Source organism: Hemicordylus capensis, chromosome 4 (assembly GCF_027244095.1).
Source record: "Hemicordylus capensis ecotype Gifberg chromosome 4, rHemCap1.1.pri, whole genome shotgun sequence".
In the NCBI taxonomy this organism is placed as follows: Eukaryota; Metazoa; Chordata; class Lepidosauria; order Squamata; family Cordylidae; genus Hemicordylus; species Hemicordylus capensis.
Genome location: NC_069660.1, coordinates 45,273,844 through 45,294,600, shown reverse-complemented (window position 1 = coordinate 45,294,600; position 20,757 = coordinate 45,273,844).

The following is a 20,757-nucleotide window of genomic DNA, read 5'->3' as shown; positions in this document are numbered from 1 at the left end:
GTTTGTTTTTTAAAAAATCAGTTTTACTGTTTTATGATGGACCAGGAGGTAGGGGTGTGCACGAACCAAAAAATACAGTTCGATTCAAATTTGAATAAGTTCTATCTGGACCACATTGCTCCAAACCAGTTCAGTCAAACCAACTGTCTGGTCTGGTCTGTTTGATCGAACCAGTTTGGCTGTTCGGGCAGCCAATATACTTGTAAAGGGAAATCCGGTGAGGACAGGATCCTAAAAAAAAAAAATTCTTGCCCATCAGAAAGCAGTACCCATCAGAAAGGTGTACCTCTGAACTGGAATCTCACAGGGTCTGGAAAACTGACAGCCTAGTCCATCAGAAAACTACTCATCAGAAAGGTTTGCACTGGCACTAAAATCTGACAGGGTATTGAAAACTTACAGGCTAGTATAGAAATGAGAGTGGGCTCTGTAAAACACTGAGATCTGACAGAGTGAAGAGAAATTATGGTGCATTTCATCATATAATGTTATTAATCAGAGAAGCTTAAATTTGACAGTGGTGAAAAATCAAGGTGTAGTCCATCAGAAAACAGCACCTCAGTATTGAATTCTGACACACTAATGAAAATTTACAGTCTAGTCCAAATCAAGGCAGGACTGGAATTCAATTCAGGACCTGCAGGTTCCTAAAGTGGGTCCTTTGCTATTTGGCTGTCAGCCGTCTGTTGGGTTGCCAGGAGTCCCATGGCTGTTGCTAGTGTCTGCCTTACGTTTCTTTTTAGATTGTGAGCCCTTTGGAGACAGAGAGCCAACTTATTTATGTATTTTTTTATTTTTCTATGTAAACTGCTTTAAGAATTTTGTTGAAGAGCCGTATATAAATATCCGTAGAAGTAGGAGTCAACACCAACTTGGCAACACAACCTTTTTTGCTGTTATCCTACACAACACAATTCCTTGTTTCCACGTAAAGGAATTTGACAGATGCAGCTTTGAATTAGCAAAATTGCTAACTTTATAAAGCAAGCTCAAGATTCTGACAGACTAAACATTTCTAGACGTTCCCTGATATCCAGTGCAAAGAAAGGGAAGGATGCTTACAAACAGTTTCAGATTTTAATAACCACTGAATCATCTGATGGGCAAAGATGTTTCTGGAAACATTTGATAGGCTCAAAGACAATCACTTGCAAACTTGTGTGGACTACACAAGTCTCTTCACTAACCATGAAGTTAGTGAACTAAAGCACACACAAGCCGTCTTGTCAGGACAAAGGAATCTTTCAAACAAATGTCTAGCCACAGACAAAAAGGATGCTGCTCTGCTGGTGACAACAGAGACTCAATAATACAATTGCCCAAAAAATGAATTATACTTAAGAAAGAAAGAAAATACTGAGAAATAAGATTACAGTAAAGGGAAAATGCATGCTTCTGTTTATGCAGCTTGTAATTCAATAAGATATTGGAGCAACTCAAAACTGTTCCATGCGAGATAAAGGGTAAGAGTTTCTGATGGATTTCTCTTCAGGGAAAGGGCACTGACTACAATCAGAGAGACTGAGCTGCTCAGACTGAACTGCTCTTTTCTTGCCAGCTCTCCAGGCTCACAGAAAATTTGCTTGAATATACACTTGTAGTCCTTCTCTCCTTGTATTTAAGAGTTATTTTATTGCCATATACCACATGCAACAAAATCTGTTGCCTCTGTGCAGAACTTGGATTTATTTTCTTCCTGTTTTTGAAGAAGGTAAGAAAATCTGATGGCAGTTGTGGGCAGAAAACAGAAAGCAACTTCCTGAAATCATACTGAGCATGCTCTGCTGCATGGCACCCCGCAGCCAAGCCAGAGGCAGCACTGTGGGCCAGGAGGAGGAAGAGGAGGAGGGAGAAGCAGCCCACTACCTCCCCCTTGCTGCTCAACTGTTCTCTATGCAGCTGGCTTTAGCACCACACAACCAGTGTTCTCTCTAATTTTTTCCATCTGTGTGCGGAGTGAGTTTTGTTCTAGGCAGCAGTATCAAGGCAGTGTGTGTGCACCTGCATTCCGAGTGGGGCCTTCCTGATTCAACTTGAGCGGGATCTAAAACTAACTGAGTGGACATCAGAAAACTTGTAAGCGTGTACACGCCTTAAAGGGGACACTGACCACAACCCTCCTTTTGCATCTGGATGCAGCCAGGAGACAGGATGGCTGGAGCGTGGAGTGGGCGAGGGAGGGGTGGGGTGGGTCTTGAACACCCTGCCTATCCGGCACTAGGGTCCCTACAAGCTATTCTCACCCTCTAAAGCCTAGAGATGGCCCTGCCAGCAATAACGATTGGAGGGATGCTGTGCTGAGGTTGGGCAGGAACTTCCCCCCTGCTAAATATAAGAGAGTCACTCCTTGAAAAGGTGCCTCTTTGCTCAGGTAGCAGGGATATGCAAACCCTCCAGTGGTTCCTAGATTAAAAGAGAGACCCTCAAGGATGCAGTAAACTAATCCAAAGCAAAATGTAAAGTTGGCGCTCTCCTGCTGCACAGACACATGGTCTTTGACTGTAATAAAGATTGATTGATTGATTGACACATACCCCAGTACTGTCAGGAGATAATAATGATGAGTGCCCTCAGCTTTGTGGGGTCCTGGGACAGTTTGCTTCCCCTCACTGCAGCCCTGAGGGCACCCTTTGGTACTTCTCTGCACACATATTCTCACAAGGAACCCTGCTTGATCCCACCAGCTGGCAGCTGCACATGGTTGAAGGTGCTTCTGCTTTTGTTGAACTCTACAGTCACCCACCCTGCACTGGCTTCTGAAGCAGGCTGTGTGAGTAAAGCAACCCTTATAGTCTCCTTTTCTTTAAAAATGTACCTTTATATATTTCTATCCTACCCTTCCCCCAAGTAGCTCAGGGTGGTGTCCATGGTTCTCTCTCGCCTCCACCCTCTCATTTTATCCTCACAACCACGCTACGATGTAGGTGAGGCTGAGATATAGTGCTTGGTAGGGGTGTGCAATTCGGTGATTTGGTTCGGGACCCAAACCGAATCACCCCTGTTCTGTTTTGTGCCCAAATATGGGCCACCCGAATCACCCTTGATTCGGTTCGGATTCAGATTTAATCCAAATCCGAATCGATTCGGGGGGTAAAAAAGGGGCCCAGGGGCAAAATTTTGGGGTGGGGTGGTAGTGCCACATGGGTGGAGTCTACCACCCCATTTTCAGAGGAATTGGGCAAAGGGCTGATTTTTGGGGAATTTTTGAAATTTTAGTGACTTTGGGACAGTTTGGGGGCATAGCATGGGATCTGGGCAAAAGGAGTGGGGTGGGGTGGTAGTGCCTAATGGGTGGAGGCTACCACCCCAATTTCAGGGGGATTGGACAAAGGGCTGATTTTTTGAGAATTTTTGAAGTTTTAGTGACTTTGGGGCAGTTTGGGGGCAGAAAGTGGAACTGCCCCAAAAGAGTGTGGTGGGATGGTAGTGCCTAATGGGTGGAGGCTACCACCCCAATTTCAGGGGGATTGGGCAGAGGCCTGATTTTTTTGGGAATATTTGAAGTTTTGGTGTCTTTGGGGCAGATTGGGGGCAGAAAGTGGATCTGCCCCAAAGGAGTGGGGTGGGCTGGTAGATAGTGCCTAATGGGTGGAGGCTACCACCCGTCCCCAATTTCAGAGTGATTGGGCAGAGGGGTGAATTCTGGTGAATTCTGAGGTTTGTCTTCATAAGGTGAAGTGTGCTAAATAGATTACTTCCTCATATTCATAGTAATTGAGAGTGTGAAAAAGTGAAAGTGGGGTCATGAGAGTTGTCTAATTGAAAAAAATCTCATTTGCTATGATAGAATGAGAATTCACACCTCAGAAAAAACTCCTGAAATTGGGGTGGTAGCCTCCACCCATTAGGCACTACCACCCCACCACACTCTTTTGAGGCAGATCCACTTTCTGCCCCCAAACTGCCCCAAAGTCACTAAAACTTCAAAAATTCTCAAAAAATCAGCCCTTTGTCCAATCCCCCTGAAATTGGGGTGGTAGCCTCCACCCATTAGGCACTACCACCCCACCCCACTATTCTGCCCCAGTCCCCACTTTCTGCCCCAATCTGCCCCAAAGACATGAAAACTTCAGAAATTCCCCCAAAATCAGCCCTTTGCCCAATCCCCCTGAAATTGGGTTGGTAGCCTGCACCCATTAGGCACTACCACCCCACCCCACTCTTTTTGCCCAGATCCCATGCTATGCCCCCAAACTGCCCCAAAGTAACTAAAACTTCAAAAAATCCCCCCAAATCAACCATGAACCGAATCACCCGAATTTTTTGTGCCCGAAATTCGGGTGATTCGGCTCAGGACCGAAAAATATCGGGGGACATCAAGGGTGATTCTGTTCGGCCCCGAATCACCCGAAATTGCTCGTTTCGGGCACAGATCATTCTGTGCCCGAAATTTTTTGCACATCCCTAGTGCTTGGCCCAAAGACACCCAGTGAGTTTCATAGCTGAGTGAGGATTTGAAGCTGGGGCTCCCCGTTCTAATCCAACACTTGAACCATTAGATTAAGTTGGCTCTACTTAAAATGTTTAATAGAATGTGTAGTCTCACAATGGATCAAGTTGTAAATTTTATAGGACAGCTGCAACTCAACACACACAGAAACATATACAATCTGGATTGGCACTTAGGTGGGGGTAGAAGAGAAGCTAGTGCATTCTTCTGCACATTTGTGCACATTAACTTACTTTTTAAAAATGCATCCTTAAACTCTTCACGAAAGGAAAAATAACAATAACAATTTACCAGGGACAGTTCCTAGAAAATAGGGGGGGGGGTCTGTGCTCAGTTATCACAGTTAGAAAATATGCAACTTCTTTGGGTTGGAGTCATCTTCAGGAAGGCCACCTAAAGTATTATTAAAGGTTCTTATAGCTTTAAACAGAAGAATGAGAGGCAGCAATTCAACGGGTAAAGTTTTTCTTGAAATGGTGATGCAGTGATGTGGAATCCTCGTCCATTCAATGTGCGTCTGTCATGCAACTGTTAAAAGGCACAGGGACCTTAAGTATGCTGCTTCTAGAAATTGAAGATAGCCATATTGGTCGATTAGGAAAAAAATACCAGAGTGTCTTATTAGGACCAATTAAAATATCACAAGATAGCAAGCAACTTTTTGAGTTCTCCAGAACACTTAGGCAATCTATATGTTTAAAAAAAAATGGCGGCAGTGGGTGGGGAGAGACTTAATGGAAAAGCCCTTTTGCAGTATTGAGAGGGAGTTCAGGAGGCTTTATGCAGACTTAATTTGATTAGCTCCTGCTAGATGCAAGGTAGATTTGAGTGTGTACCAAGGGCCACTGGGACAAGATATAAAATAACTGCTCCCGATACAAATTTCTACACCTTTTTTGGCCAGAACCAAACAAACCCAGCTTTCGTCATATCCTCTGGAACCCAACCCAACATGTAATGATTTGATTCTGTGGTGTAAATTGTTCATTTCTCCCTCTTTTTTTCCCACTGGCAGAGGGCACTGTTGCAAAAGTTTTCAGATACAGTATACAGTACAGTTTTCCAAGTGTAGAATTACAGAGCCCAAAATCTACAAACCTGTCTTCATTATAATGGATACATGAAGCATCTCTAAATCAATAATCCACATCTGAACCTTCCTGTCTTGTGCTCATCAACATTCAGGATTTCAGACATTCAGGATTTCTCAAGAGGTAAGCCATAGGAGAGAGAAAACAATTGTCCAAGTTCAAGGTACTCATAATATTTTTGAATTAATGTCCTAATCAAAAATTCTGGAGAGCTCACTTTATGCCTCACTGTAGTCTCAGCACATATGCTTAAATTCTACATCACACATTGAGTGTTCAGTGTGCTTAGTAACCATTATCTCAGTAATTCTTGCAATAACATTCACTATAGGATTCTCAGTGGCACCTGGTGGCCACTGTGTGAAACAGAATGCTGGACTAGTAAGGCCTTGGGCCCAGGGGCGTAGCTAGGGAAGAGAAGGCCTGTGTTCACCCCTCTCTCCAGTGGCTCCATGGATAATGAAGAAAATAGGGAGGAGTGGAGCTGGGTGCCATCAGGGGCTGGGTGGCCTGGGTTCTTTGAACCCATCCACTCAGTTATAGCTATACCCCTGCTTGGGCCTGATCCAGCAGGGCTGTTCTTATGTTCTTAACTTTGTAGAGTAGATCAGTATTATTTCCCCCCTAAGACAGGTGGAGGGACTGAGATTGAAAGATGGTGGTTTGCCTGTGGCTACCTAGTGAGTTCATGACCATTTTTCTGGCTTATACCTGGCTACTCTGCTAAGCCAGTTTGCAACTTGTTGAAATAGGGGCTGGCTAAAGCTCAGTGGAAGAGCACCTGCTTTGTATGCAGAAGGCTCCAGGTTTAATGGAAAGATTCCCCAAGAGCCAGGGACTGAAGAGCCAATGCTAGTCAAGAAGGATAACACTGAAAAGCCACTGCTAGTCAAGATGGATAATACTGAGCTGAATGAGCCAGTGGTCTGGCTCAAACCAGCTTGATCATATCTTGAGGCTGTTCTCCCGAGCAGCTGAGATCAGGCTAGGGAAGCTAAGCCCGGGCTTGGCTGCCCGTGAGAACCCACGGGAGCCGACCCAGCTCCCAGCAGCGCCTCAGCAGCAAACCTGCCTAGGGAGCCCACCTCTTAAACAGGGTTAAGGGAGCAAGCACTCCCTTAATTGCATTTACTTGCTCGTCTGCCAGCTCTGGCTGCTTGCACCTGCCCATTGCTGGGGGGATCCCCGCATTGTGGGATTTCCAGGGGCCGAGATGACGCACCCTAGTCTCTGCACTCCTAGGAGCAGTGGCAGACTGGGCATGCGATACCCATGCCAAGACAGTCCTTGGTGATCGTCTGTGGGGAAGGCAGAATTCTGCAGCCTTACCTGCCACCCTGCTCGGCCGTAAAAACGGCCTCTACATATGGTTGATAAATACCTGGGCCTGTGAACATAATTGGCCTTATGTTAGGATAAGGGAAAGCTAGTTTTATCTTATCTTATCTTATCTTATCTTATCTTATCTTATCTTATCTTATTTATTTATTTATTTATTTAACATATTTTTATAATGCCTAAAACTTACGTCTCTGGGCGGTTTACAAGATAAAAACAACATTAAAACATTAGTTAAAAACAAAAACAAGAAATTTAAAACACAACAATTAATTTAAAAAACAATATTCTAAAACAACATTAAAAACAATCAAAACAGTATCAGTTAAAAACCTGGGTGAACAGATGCTTCTTTAAGGTGTTGCTCTTGAGGTGTTGCTAATTTCATCATGGCCAGATCTCAGCATTAGGGCAGGGGTTCAACCAGTGTGGCTGGGGATGATGGGAGGCAGTCCAGCAACATCTGGGGACCCATGTTTGAGACCCAGCATACCATAGTGGTTAGAGTGTTGGAGTAGGACCGGGAAGACCTGAGTTTGAATCCACATTCAACCATGAATCTCAATGGGTGACTCTGGGCCACTAATGTATCTCTCAGCCTAACCTACCCCCACAGGGTTGTTGTGAGGATAAAAATAACCATGTACACTGCTCTGAGCTCCTCGGAGGAAGAGCAGGATATAAAATAAATAAATAAATAAATAAAAAACCCTGCATTTGGACAATTTGGGCAGGGATCTGACCTTGAGCATTCCTTCGCACTGGCAACAGGTTACCTCAGCTCCAGGATTCACTGCAACACTCTTCATTCAGTCACTGCATGACCCTGTGGCGTATCATTTATACTTCTCTGACTCTCTCCACTCCAGCTGAGGCACTGAGTGATTAGCAGAAGATAAGATATGCAAAAACTGTTGAGCATGAATAGTTTAGTTAAGTGTTGTATTCAGTGTGATTGGAATGCAAACTGACCTTGCAAAGGGATTTGGAAGACAGCATTTTGAGACAGAAATACCCAAATATCTTTGGGAGCTCAATGCAATTCCAAAGCTCTTGCTAAAAGCCATGGTATAAATTGTGTGGAGAAGCTTTTCGAGAAGCTGGTTAGGAAAGTTCTGAAATTACACAGGTGTTTCTTTCTAAAGGTTTAGAAAGAATTTCTTGACTTGTTCAGGGGTCTTTTGAAGAGCTATTTTGTTTTTCTTCTTATTTTTATGAGTTACAGTGGGGTCTAAGTTTTGATGCCCAAGTTGAGCAGTCTAATGTAATTTAGGCCACAATGAAATTTGGTGGGACATGATGTCTAAGCCAGTGGTTCACAACTTTTGCCATTGCAAGGACAGGTCATCCACATGGGACTACAGGAGACAAAAGGGGTGGCGTGGGGAATACACCTGTCAATCTATTGACATCTCCAGGAATCTTAGTTGCTTCTCTCTTTCTTGTAACCATGATCCATGGTTTTGCACTTTCTTAAATGCAGTGATGATAAATCTCAACAATTCTGAACAGTAGGCTGATTTGTTTGGGCTACGGCTCACTCCACTTCAGTTAAATGAACATTTGAAGCTGTTCCATAGTACCAAGGCAGTTTTATTTTGTTTTTTTACATTTTATATCCCGCTCTTCCTCCAAGGAGCCCAGAGCAGTGTACTACATACTTAGGTTTCTCCTCACAACAACCCTGTAAAGTAGGTTAGGCTGAGAAAAATGAATGGCCCAGAGTCACCCAGCTAGTATCATGGCTGAATGGGGATTTGAACTCGGGTCTCTCCGGTCCTAGTCCAGCACTCTAACCACTACATCACACTGGCTAATTGGTCTATCTTGCTATCTCAAATGACCTGTGGTCACTGTTCCATGGGGAGGGAGTGTTTTTATTGAAAGATTGCTTGAATCCACAAATGGGTTGTGCTGTTGTGCTAGTGCCACAGGGAAAGGCTCAAATAACTGTCAAATAACTATTCTCAAATAACTATGACAAAAAATTAAGTGTTGTTGTCGTTCATCATTCTCTTCACTCTTTCAATTTGTTTATGTGGGGCTTCAGGGGCAAAACAGTGGGTTGGGTGGCAGTGCCCCAAAGGTGGTGCACCCAGATTACAAATAGGGCAAAGGGATGATTTTTAAAGAATTAATGAAGTTACGTGTCTTTCAGATTTTACTTGTAGGGTATAATGGAGGTTTCAGCAGCCCCATAACTCCACCTGGGGGCACTGGGATGGCCCAAAGTGAGTGGTGGTGTAGTGCACAGAGGGTGCCAACCACGCCCCTGGATTGGTAACCCATTGGTGTACTGGGCTTTGTTGTTTCTGAGGTGTTGAGTTTAGATTCTCTGGTAGCAAATGAGATTTTTAATGACAAACCATGAATCCACTCTCATATGCTACTAGAGAATCTACTCTCAGAACACCTCTAGAACAAAACCCTGTACTTCATGGGTTGGCAACCCATGTGGGTGGTTGGCACCCTATGTGCACTACACCGCCACTTGCTCTGGGCCACCCCAGTGCCCCTCAAGTGGAGTTATGGGACTTCAGAAACCTCCATTATACCCTATGAGGAAAATCTGAAAGACGCATAACTTCATTAATTCTTTAAAAATCAGCCCTTTGCCAAATTCCTCTGAAAAAAATTGTGGTAGCTTCGCCCTTGTACCAACTGGGCTCCCTGCACTTCGCACTTCGCAGAAGGCAGGGAAGGGGGCGGGCGGACGGACAGACATCTCCCCGCCGCCCGCCCGAGCGCTTTGGCACTCGGTCCGGGCGAGATTTCAAGAGCTCAAATGGCTTGAGGGGGCTTCGGGGGCGGCAGGGAAGTATCCTGCCGCCCGATTTTGAAGTCAAGAAGGAGCGGCGAGCAACGAGAAATTCTGCGGCGCATTTTTAAAAATAATTATGGCACCAAACTTGCAAAGCGCGGGAGGGGTGAGTAAAGCCCCCCCCCGCCCTTAATGGAACCCCCCACCCCAACCCTCCCGAACCAAAACCACCCCTTGTCCGGATCGGTTCGGAGGCCAGTGGAATGGCCTCCGAACCGATCCGTGCACACTACTAGCTGGAAGAACTGCAAAGAGCAACACAGGATCAAGATATGGAAGAAAAATTAGCATCAACTGAAGAAGTGGCTCAGGCGCAGGTGGCAGAGGAGGTGTTGGAATGGAGGATGCCACTGTTACTGAACTGTTTCAAAATAAAAACCAGGCAACCTCCCCTTCGCCTTCACCTCAAAAACCTGAATGCCATTTAACAGAAAAGCAACAAGAACTAAAACAAAAAATAACTGAGCACATGAACTAACCACTTCCAGCTCTAAAAACAGTTGCCAAAAAACAACTTGCTCAGGCATTAAAAGATGTCAATGCTGCACTTGCAGAAAACAACCAATAATTTGCAAGAAACAAACCAACTCATGTACAGTGCAGCAACAATAACAACACAAGAGCTCGGATATAAGATCAGTGGACCTGTCAAAAAAGAAAGCAGTACATCACCTAAATGGAAGGTTAGATTAGAAAATAAAATCGCCAGGCTTAGATCAGATGCTAGTAAATTGAAAGATATGAAAGACAAGAAGCTGAAGAATGAAAACACCAAACAGTATCTGATCCAAAAATACCACCTAGATTCAAGGAAAATTAGAGAAGTCCTGGAAATAATAAAGCAGCAAATAACAGCAGTGTCAAAGAAGATTAGCAGATATGAAGCCAGAATCACACAACACCGGCAGAATCTCCAATTCCAGTCGAATCAGAGACGTTTCTACCAAAGCATAGAAGGAGAAACTGCAAGAAACATAAAAACACCAAATAAAGAAGCAACAGTGCAATTCTGGGGGAAATTATGGGACAATCCAATAGATTATAATAAAAAAGCAGACTGGGTGAAAAAGGTCAAAAAATGTAACCAATAAATGCAAGATCTAATAATAACACCAGAATTAATAAGTGAAAGAGCAAAGAAAATTAAAAATTGGACTGCACCAGGTGACGATGAACTGCATGGCTTTTGGCTTAAACACCTAACAAGCCTTTATAAACAACTATCAAAACAGTTCAATCACATTTTGCAAGGAGGTGATACTGTACAATGGCTAACAACTGGGGAAACTCATCTCATAATGAAAGACCCAGCAAAGGGTGCAGTTCCAAGTAATTATAGACTGATAACCTGCCTGCCAACCATGTTCAAATTATTAACTGGAATAATAGCAGATGAAGTAACGCAACACTTATTAACTAATAAGCAGCTTCCAGTTGAACAGAAAGGAAATTGACAAAATGATTTTAGAAAATGGCAAGAGAAGAAAAACAAATCTAAGTGTTGCATGGATTGACTACAAGAAAGCCTTCGACTCATTGCCTCACACATGGATACTAAAATGTTTAGAAACAACTGGTGTCAGCAAAAACATGCAGATATATATATTTTTTTAAAGCAATGAGCATGTCGAGTACACAGTTAACAATCAATGGTGAGACACTTGGACAGGTTAGCATTAGAAGAGGTATATTCCAAGGGGACTCACTATCCCCTCTGTTGTTTGTAATTACCATGACTCCACTTTCACAAATACTAAACAAAACAGGCCTCGGATACCAAACATCTAGAACATCAAGTAGAATAAACCATCTGCTCTTCATGGATGATCTGAAGTTGTATGGAAAGTCCCAGTCAGAAATCCAATCACTGCTAAACACTGTCCGTATATTCAGTAGTGATATAGCAATGAAGTTTGGACTAGACAAGTTTGAACAGAGGAAAAATAACAAAAACAGAAGGAACAGAACTGCCCAGTGGAAGCAAGATCAAGAACCTGGAAGAGAAAGAACATTACAAATATTTATTTATTTATTTATTTATTTATTCGATTTTTATACTGCCCTTGCAAGATGGCTCAGGGCGGTTTACAATTCAAAACCAGAAATCATTAAAAACAATTAAAACAGAAATACAAATATAAACACCAATTTAAAACATCTTAAAAAGCAATTAAACTATCAAAACAATTAAAACCCTGAAAACCATGTTAACATTAAAACAATTAAAACTAATTAAAAACCCTGAAAGGCCAGGCCAAATAGATGAGTTTTAAGGGCTCTCTTGAAAGTCAGTAAAGAGTTAAGATTACAAATTTCTGCTGGGAGTGCATTCCACAGCCCAGGAGCAGCTACAGAGAAGGCCCGCCTCTGAGTCACCACCAAACAAACCGGTGGTAACTGGAAACGGACTTCCCCAGATGACCTTAACGTGCGGTGGGGATCATGTAAAAGAAGGCGCTCTCTAAGATATCTCGGACCCAAGCCATTCAGGGCTTTAAAGGTAAGAACCAGCACTTTGTATTTTGACCGGAAACATATCGGCAGCCAGTGTAACTGTTTCAAAACAGGCATCATATGGTCTCTCCGGGTTGCCCCTGAGACCAATCTGGCTGCCTCATTCTGAACTAATTGAAGTTTCCGGACTACGTACTAAGGCAGCCCTATGTAGAGCGCATTGCAATAGTCAAGCCGGGAGGTTACCAGTTGATGCACCACTGTATTGAGGTCATCCTCTTCGAGGAATGGGCGCAGCTGTCGAATCAGCCGAAGCTGATAGAAAGCACTCCTGGCCATGGCCTCCACCTGAGATACTAGGGTGAGGCCTGGGTCCAGGAGTACTCCCAAGCTGCGCACCTGCTCCTTCTGGAGGAGTGTAACCCCATCCAGCACAGGAAGATCTAACTCACCCCTCAGATTCTGAGCCCCCACAATGAGCACCTCCGTCTTGCTTGGATTCAGCTTCAATTTGTTATCCCTCATCCAGCCCATTACTGCCTGTAGACAGGCATTAAGAGAATGAGTGCAATTTCCTGAAGATGAAAAGGAGAAGTAGATTTGGGTGTCATCAGCATACTGATAACACCCAGCACCAAACCTCCTGATGACCTCACCCAGCGGTTTCATGTAGATGTTAAAAAGCATTGGTGACAGAATGGAGCCCTGAGGGACTCCATATAACAGCTCCTGTTTTGAGGAGCAACTGTCACCAAGCTCCACCATCTGGAATCTACCTGAGAGATAGGAATGGAACCACTGCAAGGCAGTGCCCCCTATCCCCAAATTCCCCAGGCAATCCAGAAGAATACCATGGTCGATGGTATCGAACGCCGCCGAGAGATCCAGAAGAACCAGCAGAGTCACACTCCCTCTGTTGATTCCCCAGTAAAGGTCATCCGTCAGGCCGACCAGGGCTGTATCAACCCCATAGCCAGCTCTAAAGCCAGTTTGAAATGGGTCTAGATAATCAGTTTCCTCCAAGACTGCCTGGAGCTGGGAGGCCACCACCCTCTCAATCACCTTGCCCAACCAAGGGAGATTGGAGATTGGCCTGTAGCTGTCCATCTCTAAGGGGTCCAGGGAAGGCTTCTTTAAGAGTGGTCTAACCATTGCCTCCTTCAGGCAGGGGGGCACCCTACCCTCCCTCAGCGATGCATTTACGATATTAACTAGGCAACCTCCAACAATCTCCCTGCTAGATAGAAGCAGCCAAGTCGGGCAAGGATCTAGAGAACAGGTGGTAGGCCGCACTGCCCCAAGCAGCTTGTCCACGTCCTCAGGAGTCACAGATTGAAACTGATCCAATCTAATACTGCAAGAGGGATTGCTGGACACCTCCTCCATAGACCTTGCAAAAATAGTGGAGTCCAAGTCAGCCCGAATACAGGCTGACTGTATTCAGCTGAGGATTATGGGAGTTATGAAGGGGGATTATGAAGGGTGATATAATGAATGGGGATTATGAAGTTTGAGTCCCCTCGGGCATTCTCCAGGCTGATAACATCACACACACTGAAGTTAAAAGAAAAATTGGAAGTGAATACATCAGGAGAGTTAGAAAAATCCTAAAGTCCAAACTCAATGGCAGGAACACTATACAAGCCATAAACTCCTGGGCTATACCTATTATCAGATACACTGCAGGAATAATAGACTGGACCCAGGAAGAGCTAGAGACGCTAGATCGTAAGACCAGGAAAATAATGACCATCAATCATGCTCTGCACCCCCGCAGTGATGTAGATAGGCTATACCTCCCTCGCAGCTCAGGTGGAAGAGGAATGCTGCAAGTCCATCAAACAGTAGAGGAGGAGAAAAGAGGCCTTGAAGAATATATCAAGGACAGTGAAGAAGATGCACTTCAAATGGTCAATAATGAGAAACTATTCAACACCAAAGAAACAAAGCAGGCCTACAAGAAAGTACAAGTCAAGAACCGAGCAGAAAAATGGAAAAATAAGCCACTGCATAGTCAATATTTGCACAATATAAGTGGAAAATCAAACATCAACAAGATCTGGCAATGGCTTAAGAATGGCAACTTGAAGAAAGAAACAGAGGGTTTAATACTGGCTGCACAAGAACAGGCACTAAGAACAAATGCAATAAGAGCAAAAGTAGAAAAATCAACAACAAACAGCAAGTGCCACCTTTGTAAAGAAGCAGATGAAACAGTGGACCACCTAATCAGCTGTTGTAAAAAGATCGCACACACTGACTACAAACAAAGGCATGACAAGGTATCAGGGAAGATACACTGGAACATCTGCAAAAGATACAAGCTACCTGTAGCCAAAGATTGGTGGGACCATAAAATTGAAAAGGTTGTAGAAAGTGAAGATGCAAAAATATTATGGGACTTCCAACTACAAACAGACAAACATCTGCCACACAATACAACAGATATAACTGTGGTCGAGAAGAAAGAAAAACAAGTCAAAATAATCGACATAGCAATACCATGGGATAGCAGAATAGAAGAAAAAGAAATAGGAAAAATCACCAAATACAAATACAAAATTGAAATTGAAAGGCTGTGGCAGAAAAAGACCAAAATAATCCCAGTGGTAATTGGCGCCCTGGGTGCAATTCCAAACCACCTTGAAGAGCACCTCAACTCCATAGGGGCCACAGAAATCACCATCAACCAATTACAAAAATCAACTTTACTGGGAACAGCCTATATTCTGCGATGATATCTATAACAGCAACAACATTGATTATAAAATTCAGCCATCCCAGGTCCTTGGGAAGGACTTGATGTCTGGATAAAACAAATCAGTCAATAACACCTTTCTGACTGTTTAAACAACAACAACAACAATAAGTAGTAGTAGTAGCAGTAGTAGTAATTAATAAGTACCAAATGAACTTGAACACCATCTTGACACCTTGGGCATTGATAAAATTACAATACATCAACTACAGAAGGCCACACTACCCCAGACAGCAGGAATACTACGAGGCTATCTTGCATTTTTCTTTGGTTATCCTAGTCCAGGGATGGGGAACCTTGGCACTCCTGCAGATGTTGGGCTACAATTCCCATAATCCCTAGCTATTGGCCTCTGTGGCTGGGGATTATGGGAGTTGTAGTCCAAAAACATCTGGAGTGCCAAGGTTCCCCATCCCTGGCTAGTCCCTTGGAAAGGGCCCGATAATTAAAGTACCAAATCCCGTCAATAACATTGACTGTGTGTAAACAGCATGATGATGATGATGATGATAATGATGATGATGATGATGATGATGATGATGATGATGATGATGATGATAACAACAACTACCTGACCCCGCACAGAGCATCTGTGCGGTAGTGCACTGAGCCTGTGGCATCCCCCCTCCCCCCACTCTCTCGCTCTCTCCCCACCACCATTCTCTTGCTCACTCTCCCCCACTACCACTGTCTCGCTCACTCTCTCCCCCCACCACTCTCGCTCTCCCCTACCATCACTCTCTCACTTGCTCTCTCAGCTCCCCCCCCCATTCTCAGCCCCCCTGGCCCCTGCTGCTTTCTCTCCTACCACTGTCATTTTCTCCCCCTGGCACCGCCATTTTCTCCCCACTGTCATCGCCTTTGTTTCCCCTGGCCACCACCACCAATTTCTTTATTTTTCCGCTCTGCATACACACACACCCCAGCCTTCTGCCCCACTCCCCTCACCCCCAGACTTCTTCCCCACTTTCCTCTCCCCCCAGCCCCACCCAGTGCCATTTTTCCTTCCCGCTACTTCCTGCCAACCTCCTTCTCTATTGCTGCCGCCTGATTTCACCACTCACCCCCCCCCAACCTTCAAGCCCAGTTTGCTCTCGGGTTCTCCTCCCCGTCCAGTGCTGATTCTCCTCTTGCCGGCGCCTCCCGTAGGCCTCGACCTCCCACCCAAACGGCCTCTCTCTCTCTCTTTCTCACTCTTTGCCACAGCCTTTGCCTGTCTCTCTCTCTCTGTTCTCCATTTCTTGCCTGTCTCTCTCTCCCTTCTCGCCACAGCTTTTGGCCCTGGACAGCCATGGTTTTGCAACCCAGCTTGCCACCAGCTGCCACCATTTTCTTCTTGGTCCGTTGCCTGCCTCATTGCTGAGCAGCAGCTCCAGCCCCGCCTTTCCATTGGTCACAGCTGCTGCGGGGGCGGGGCTTGCCACGCATCCGCACATCCCCACACATGCCCATGCATTCTGGCTAAGAGAATATAGAAGATAACAACAACAACTAGCTGACCCCGCACAGAGCATCTGTGAGGTAGTGCACTTTCACGCTCTCCCCCCACCCCTCTCTCCCCACCACCACTCTCTCCCTCCCACCACTCTCACTCTCTCCCCCACCACTCTCTCACTCGCTTCCCCGCACCATTCTTGCTCGCTCTCTCCCCCCACAACTCTCTTGCTCTCTCTCCCCCAACTCTCACTCGCTCTCCCACCCACAACTCTCTCGCTCGCTCTCCCACCCACAACTCTCTCGCTCGCTCTCCCCCCACAACTCTCTCGCTCGCTCTCCCCCCCACAACTCTCTCGCTCGCTCTCTCCCCCCCACAACTCTCTCGCTCGCTCTCTCCCCCCCACAACTCTCTCGCTCGCTCTCCCCACCACAACTCTCTCACTCGCACGGCCCTTCCCAATGCAGCTAAACTCCTCCAACCCTTGCCGCTTTCCGATGCGCCCTTGTGATGACTCCAGCCCTCAAATTCCTCGCTGCTTCCTGAGGTGGCCAACCACCAGCCGCCCCCAGCCTCCGAACTCTCTGCCGCTTCATGATGCGGCCAGCCGACAGCCACCTGCAGCCCCTGGAGCCATCTGCCAAACTCCTTTTGGCTTTCCAAAGCAACCAGCCGCCTGCAGCCACTAAATTCGCTGCTGCTCCCAATGCTGTCCCCAGCCTCCAAACTCCCTGCTGCTTCACGACGCAGCCAACCGACAGCTGCCCCCAGTTCCCAGAGTGAACTGTCAAACTCCTTTCACCAGCCACCCGCAGCCACCAAACTCCCTGCCGCTCCTGAAGCAGCCAAACTCTTTGCTTATGCGGCACTTTCTCCCGCCGAAAGGCTGGAACTTTTGCACTCTTGCGAGAGGTTGCCACGCATCCCCACGCATCCAAGACTGGACCATCTTGGAAAAATAATTATTAAGAGAAGAGAAGAGAAGAGAAGACATTGCTTTTTAGCAAAAAAAAGTTCACAAAGCAGTTTACATACCGACATTGAATACAATAAAGCATGGATTCACACATAACATGGAACCTGCAAAGCGTGTTATGTCAAACCTCTGGTTTGTTCCAAGCAAGCCTGCCTCCTTTGTCATCAGGATCAACAGCTGTGAGGTACGGTGCAAGACAAGCTGGAATAGCATCCAGGGCCTTGCTTGGAGGCCTAGCCAGGGCCTGTACCTCTGGCTCAACGCAATTGCTTCCAACAGACTGAGAAATGCAATTGTCAGCAACAATCTTCAGGTTCCCTCCATATTTGGGCCCAGGAGAAGCTCAGATTCCACATTATGTATGCTCCTGCACAAAAAGATTGTTCCCTGTTCCAAAGGGGCTTTCAATCTAAAAAGGGGCACAAGGGAGACACCAGCAAGCTGCCACTGGAGAGAGGCTGTGCTAGAGCTGAATAGGGTCAGTTACAACCCCCCTGCTCAATATAAGAGCACCACAGCTTTGAAAGGTGCCTCTTTGCTCTGTTAGCAGGGAATATCAGAAAATAAGCCCCCTCAAAGCATCAAAAGATCATTGACCAGACAAAAAGGAGGCCAGAAAACTGATCAAGCCAATATAAAATCAACCATGTGCAGTCCTGATATTTTGGTTTCTTTACTGTCACTTTGTAATAAAATACATGTTTTAAGTTTTTCCTAGAGTGTAAGTCATATTTCTTTATACTCAGGCTCATCCAATTCGGATTATCTGACCAAAGAATATAAAACTTTCTACACCTTTTTCTTTATGTGAACTATTTGAAATATAAATTTATACATTTTTCCATGCTAAATGAAAAACTGAACCCATCATTTATATTACTAATCCTCTTACAATGTAAATCTGCACTAAAAGTCCAGGAGAAATTTTGATTTGTTTCGCTACATCATTTCAAATTAGAAAGAAGCACTTGGGAAATATTATCGCAAGTGTTCCATTAAAATAAATGCCTTATTACATTTAATATATAGTCATTATGAACTGGCATCATGGACTGCGCAAGATTAAAAAAAAATCGAAGGATTTCATGTGAACTTGAAAGTTGATTGTGATAATGAAAAATCAACACTAAATTACCATTATTTTCAGCAGGTTTGTATTGCAGAGGAATGGACTATTTGGATGCCAATTCTCTTGATTAGTGTGACAGGATGCTGTTTGATCCCTTCCCCCAAAAGACCTCCCATTAATTATTTAACCCACTGCCACCATTTATCCATCTTAGGATATAAAGGAGGGGAAAGCCCTTTTAAAAAACTCTGGGAACAAGGTTTGTGTGAGCAGGGTGGTCGGTTGGAGGGATAGATAGGAAGAGACAAGCAGAGACAAGATGTAAAAGAACCAAAATAAAATAAAATAATTGTAGGAACAGAATAAGATGAAGTGGTCATTAACTCAATCAAAAACAGTGTTCTACCTAAGCTGTGTGTTTGGGAGCTGTGTGTGTCCCAAGATCCAGGGCTTAGGGGTCACTAGTTAGGGATGTGCAGAACGGTTCACTTGCAAACAGGACCGCTGTGAACCAGGCCAGTTCAAGCGGCTTGATCACAAACCACTTTGAACCAGTTCGAGCTGGTTCATTGAACCAACCAGCCCATCTGATTGGTTTGACTAAACTGATTTGCTTTGGCATGGTTCAGTCTGAATTTGGACCGAACTCCACCAAACAGTCCATACACATCCCTGCCACTGGCAAAAACTGCTGAATCCAGTTGCTTGATATTCTGTGGGGCCATAGCTCAGTGGGAGAGCATCTGCTTTGCATGCAGAAGGTCCCAGGTTCAATCCCTGGCATCTGCAAGTAGGGCTAGGAGAGACTCCTGCCTGAAACCTTGGAGAGTCACTGACAATATTGTAGTCAATATTATATGACAATAGCTACATGGCCAAATAAGGCAGCTTCCTGTGTTCCTATGTACTAGTAGCATTCTGCAAGAGCTGTATAAGTGGTTAATTTGTGCCAAAATGGCCAAATTCTGCAAGATCATATATTCAACAGAGCTCCTGAAACTTAAGCCAAAGCATTTCTAACATTAATAAAATTGACTCCAGGATAGGCAGCATTGTGGACACCTACAAAGACTGACAGAGGCTGGTTGAGCCAAAATGGACAATAAGGGTCCCCTCAAGGAACAGGGAAGAGGCAGGGGGGAATTGATTTGATTAGGTGGTGATGTATGGCATGTTGCTCAGATCACATCCAAACATGGGAGAGAGAGATACAATCAGTTGTCACAAAGAAATGTCAAAAAATTGCACGACCAACCAAGAACAGAGATAGTAAGCCTAAGTTCCTATCTGCCCTACAAAGTTATACCGGCTTTATATCCACTTAATGATCATGGCTGTCCTCCAACAGCCTAAGAATCATGGTTTGGTAAAATGCTGAGCATCCCCAGCAACTCCTTGATAGAACTATAGTCTCCCCTTGCCCCCAGTTCCCCAAGAGCCAAACTAGGCGTGACATGGAGGATCCCCTCCACATAATTTTATTTACTCAACAGGCCTGGTTCAGATTGAGGCTGCAACATGGAGGGAAGGGGTTACTCTTTCCCCCTGCACCACAACCCTGATCCAAGTCAGCCCCACCGCCCCACCCCCCTTTTAAAAGAAGAAAATTACAGGGGGAGCACCAATCACAGATATCCCATACTACATCTAGATTGTCAGTAAGAAAAATAAATGACATTTAAACCATTTTAAGTCTGAAGTGTGGATGTATTTTTTTTATTCCTGAAGAGCCCCATCTACATTGGCACTTGCTGCTCTATTTTCCACACGATGGGCACGCTGTATTTACAGTGCTTCCCTCTTTGGTTTTCTCTTTCCTTTGCTTTCCCAAAGCTGAACCTAGATGAGCATTGACAATAACAGTGCTGAAAAATGATGATTAATAAACAGCCTAATGGAAAAACATATATAGCAGTTCTGAAGATAACTGCTAAATTTTCTGGAAAATGACCCAAATGTTTTTTTTTAATTGCCTTTTTAGCATTGCCAGATGCCCTGCACATATGGCTGAATTGGAACTTTTAATGAAATTTTCCAAAACCAAGTCACCTTTGGACGAAGAACAAACATGAGGATATTTTCCACCCAATGGATCTTGTTTCTCTGACAACTGAAAAGCTGTCTTCAAAATACAATGGGTCTCCAGTTTAAATGTCAAGGGAGTCTTCTTGGATTAACAAGTAGGAAGTTTCCAAGATGCCTTCAGTTTCTCAGAAAGAACATGCTAGAGAACATTTGTTTAGAAAAGCAAAACAAATTGCTAGAAGGCATACTGTGGAGCAGGCCACAGCTTCATTTAAAGTCTGACCATTATTCCGGGCTTGTCTGAATTAATCTTCACACACAGTGCATCAAGTTACAGACC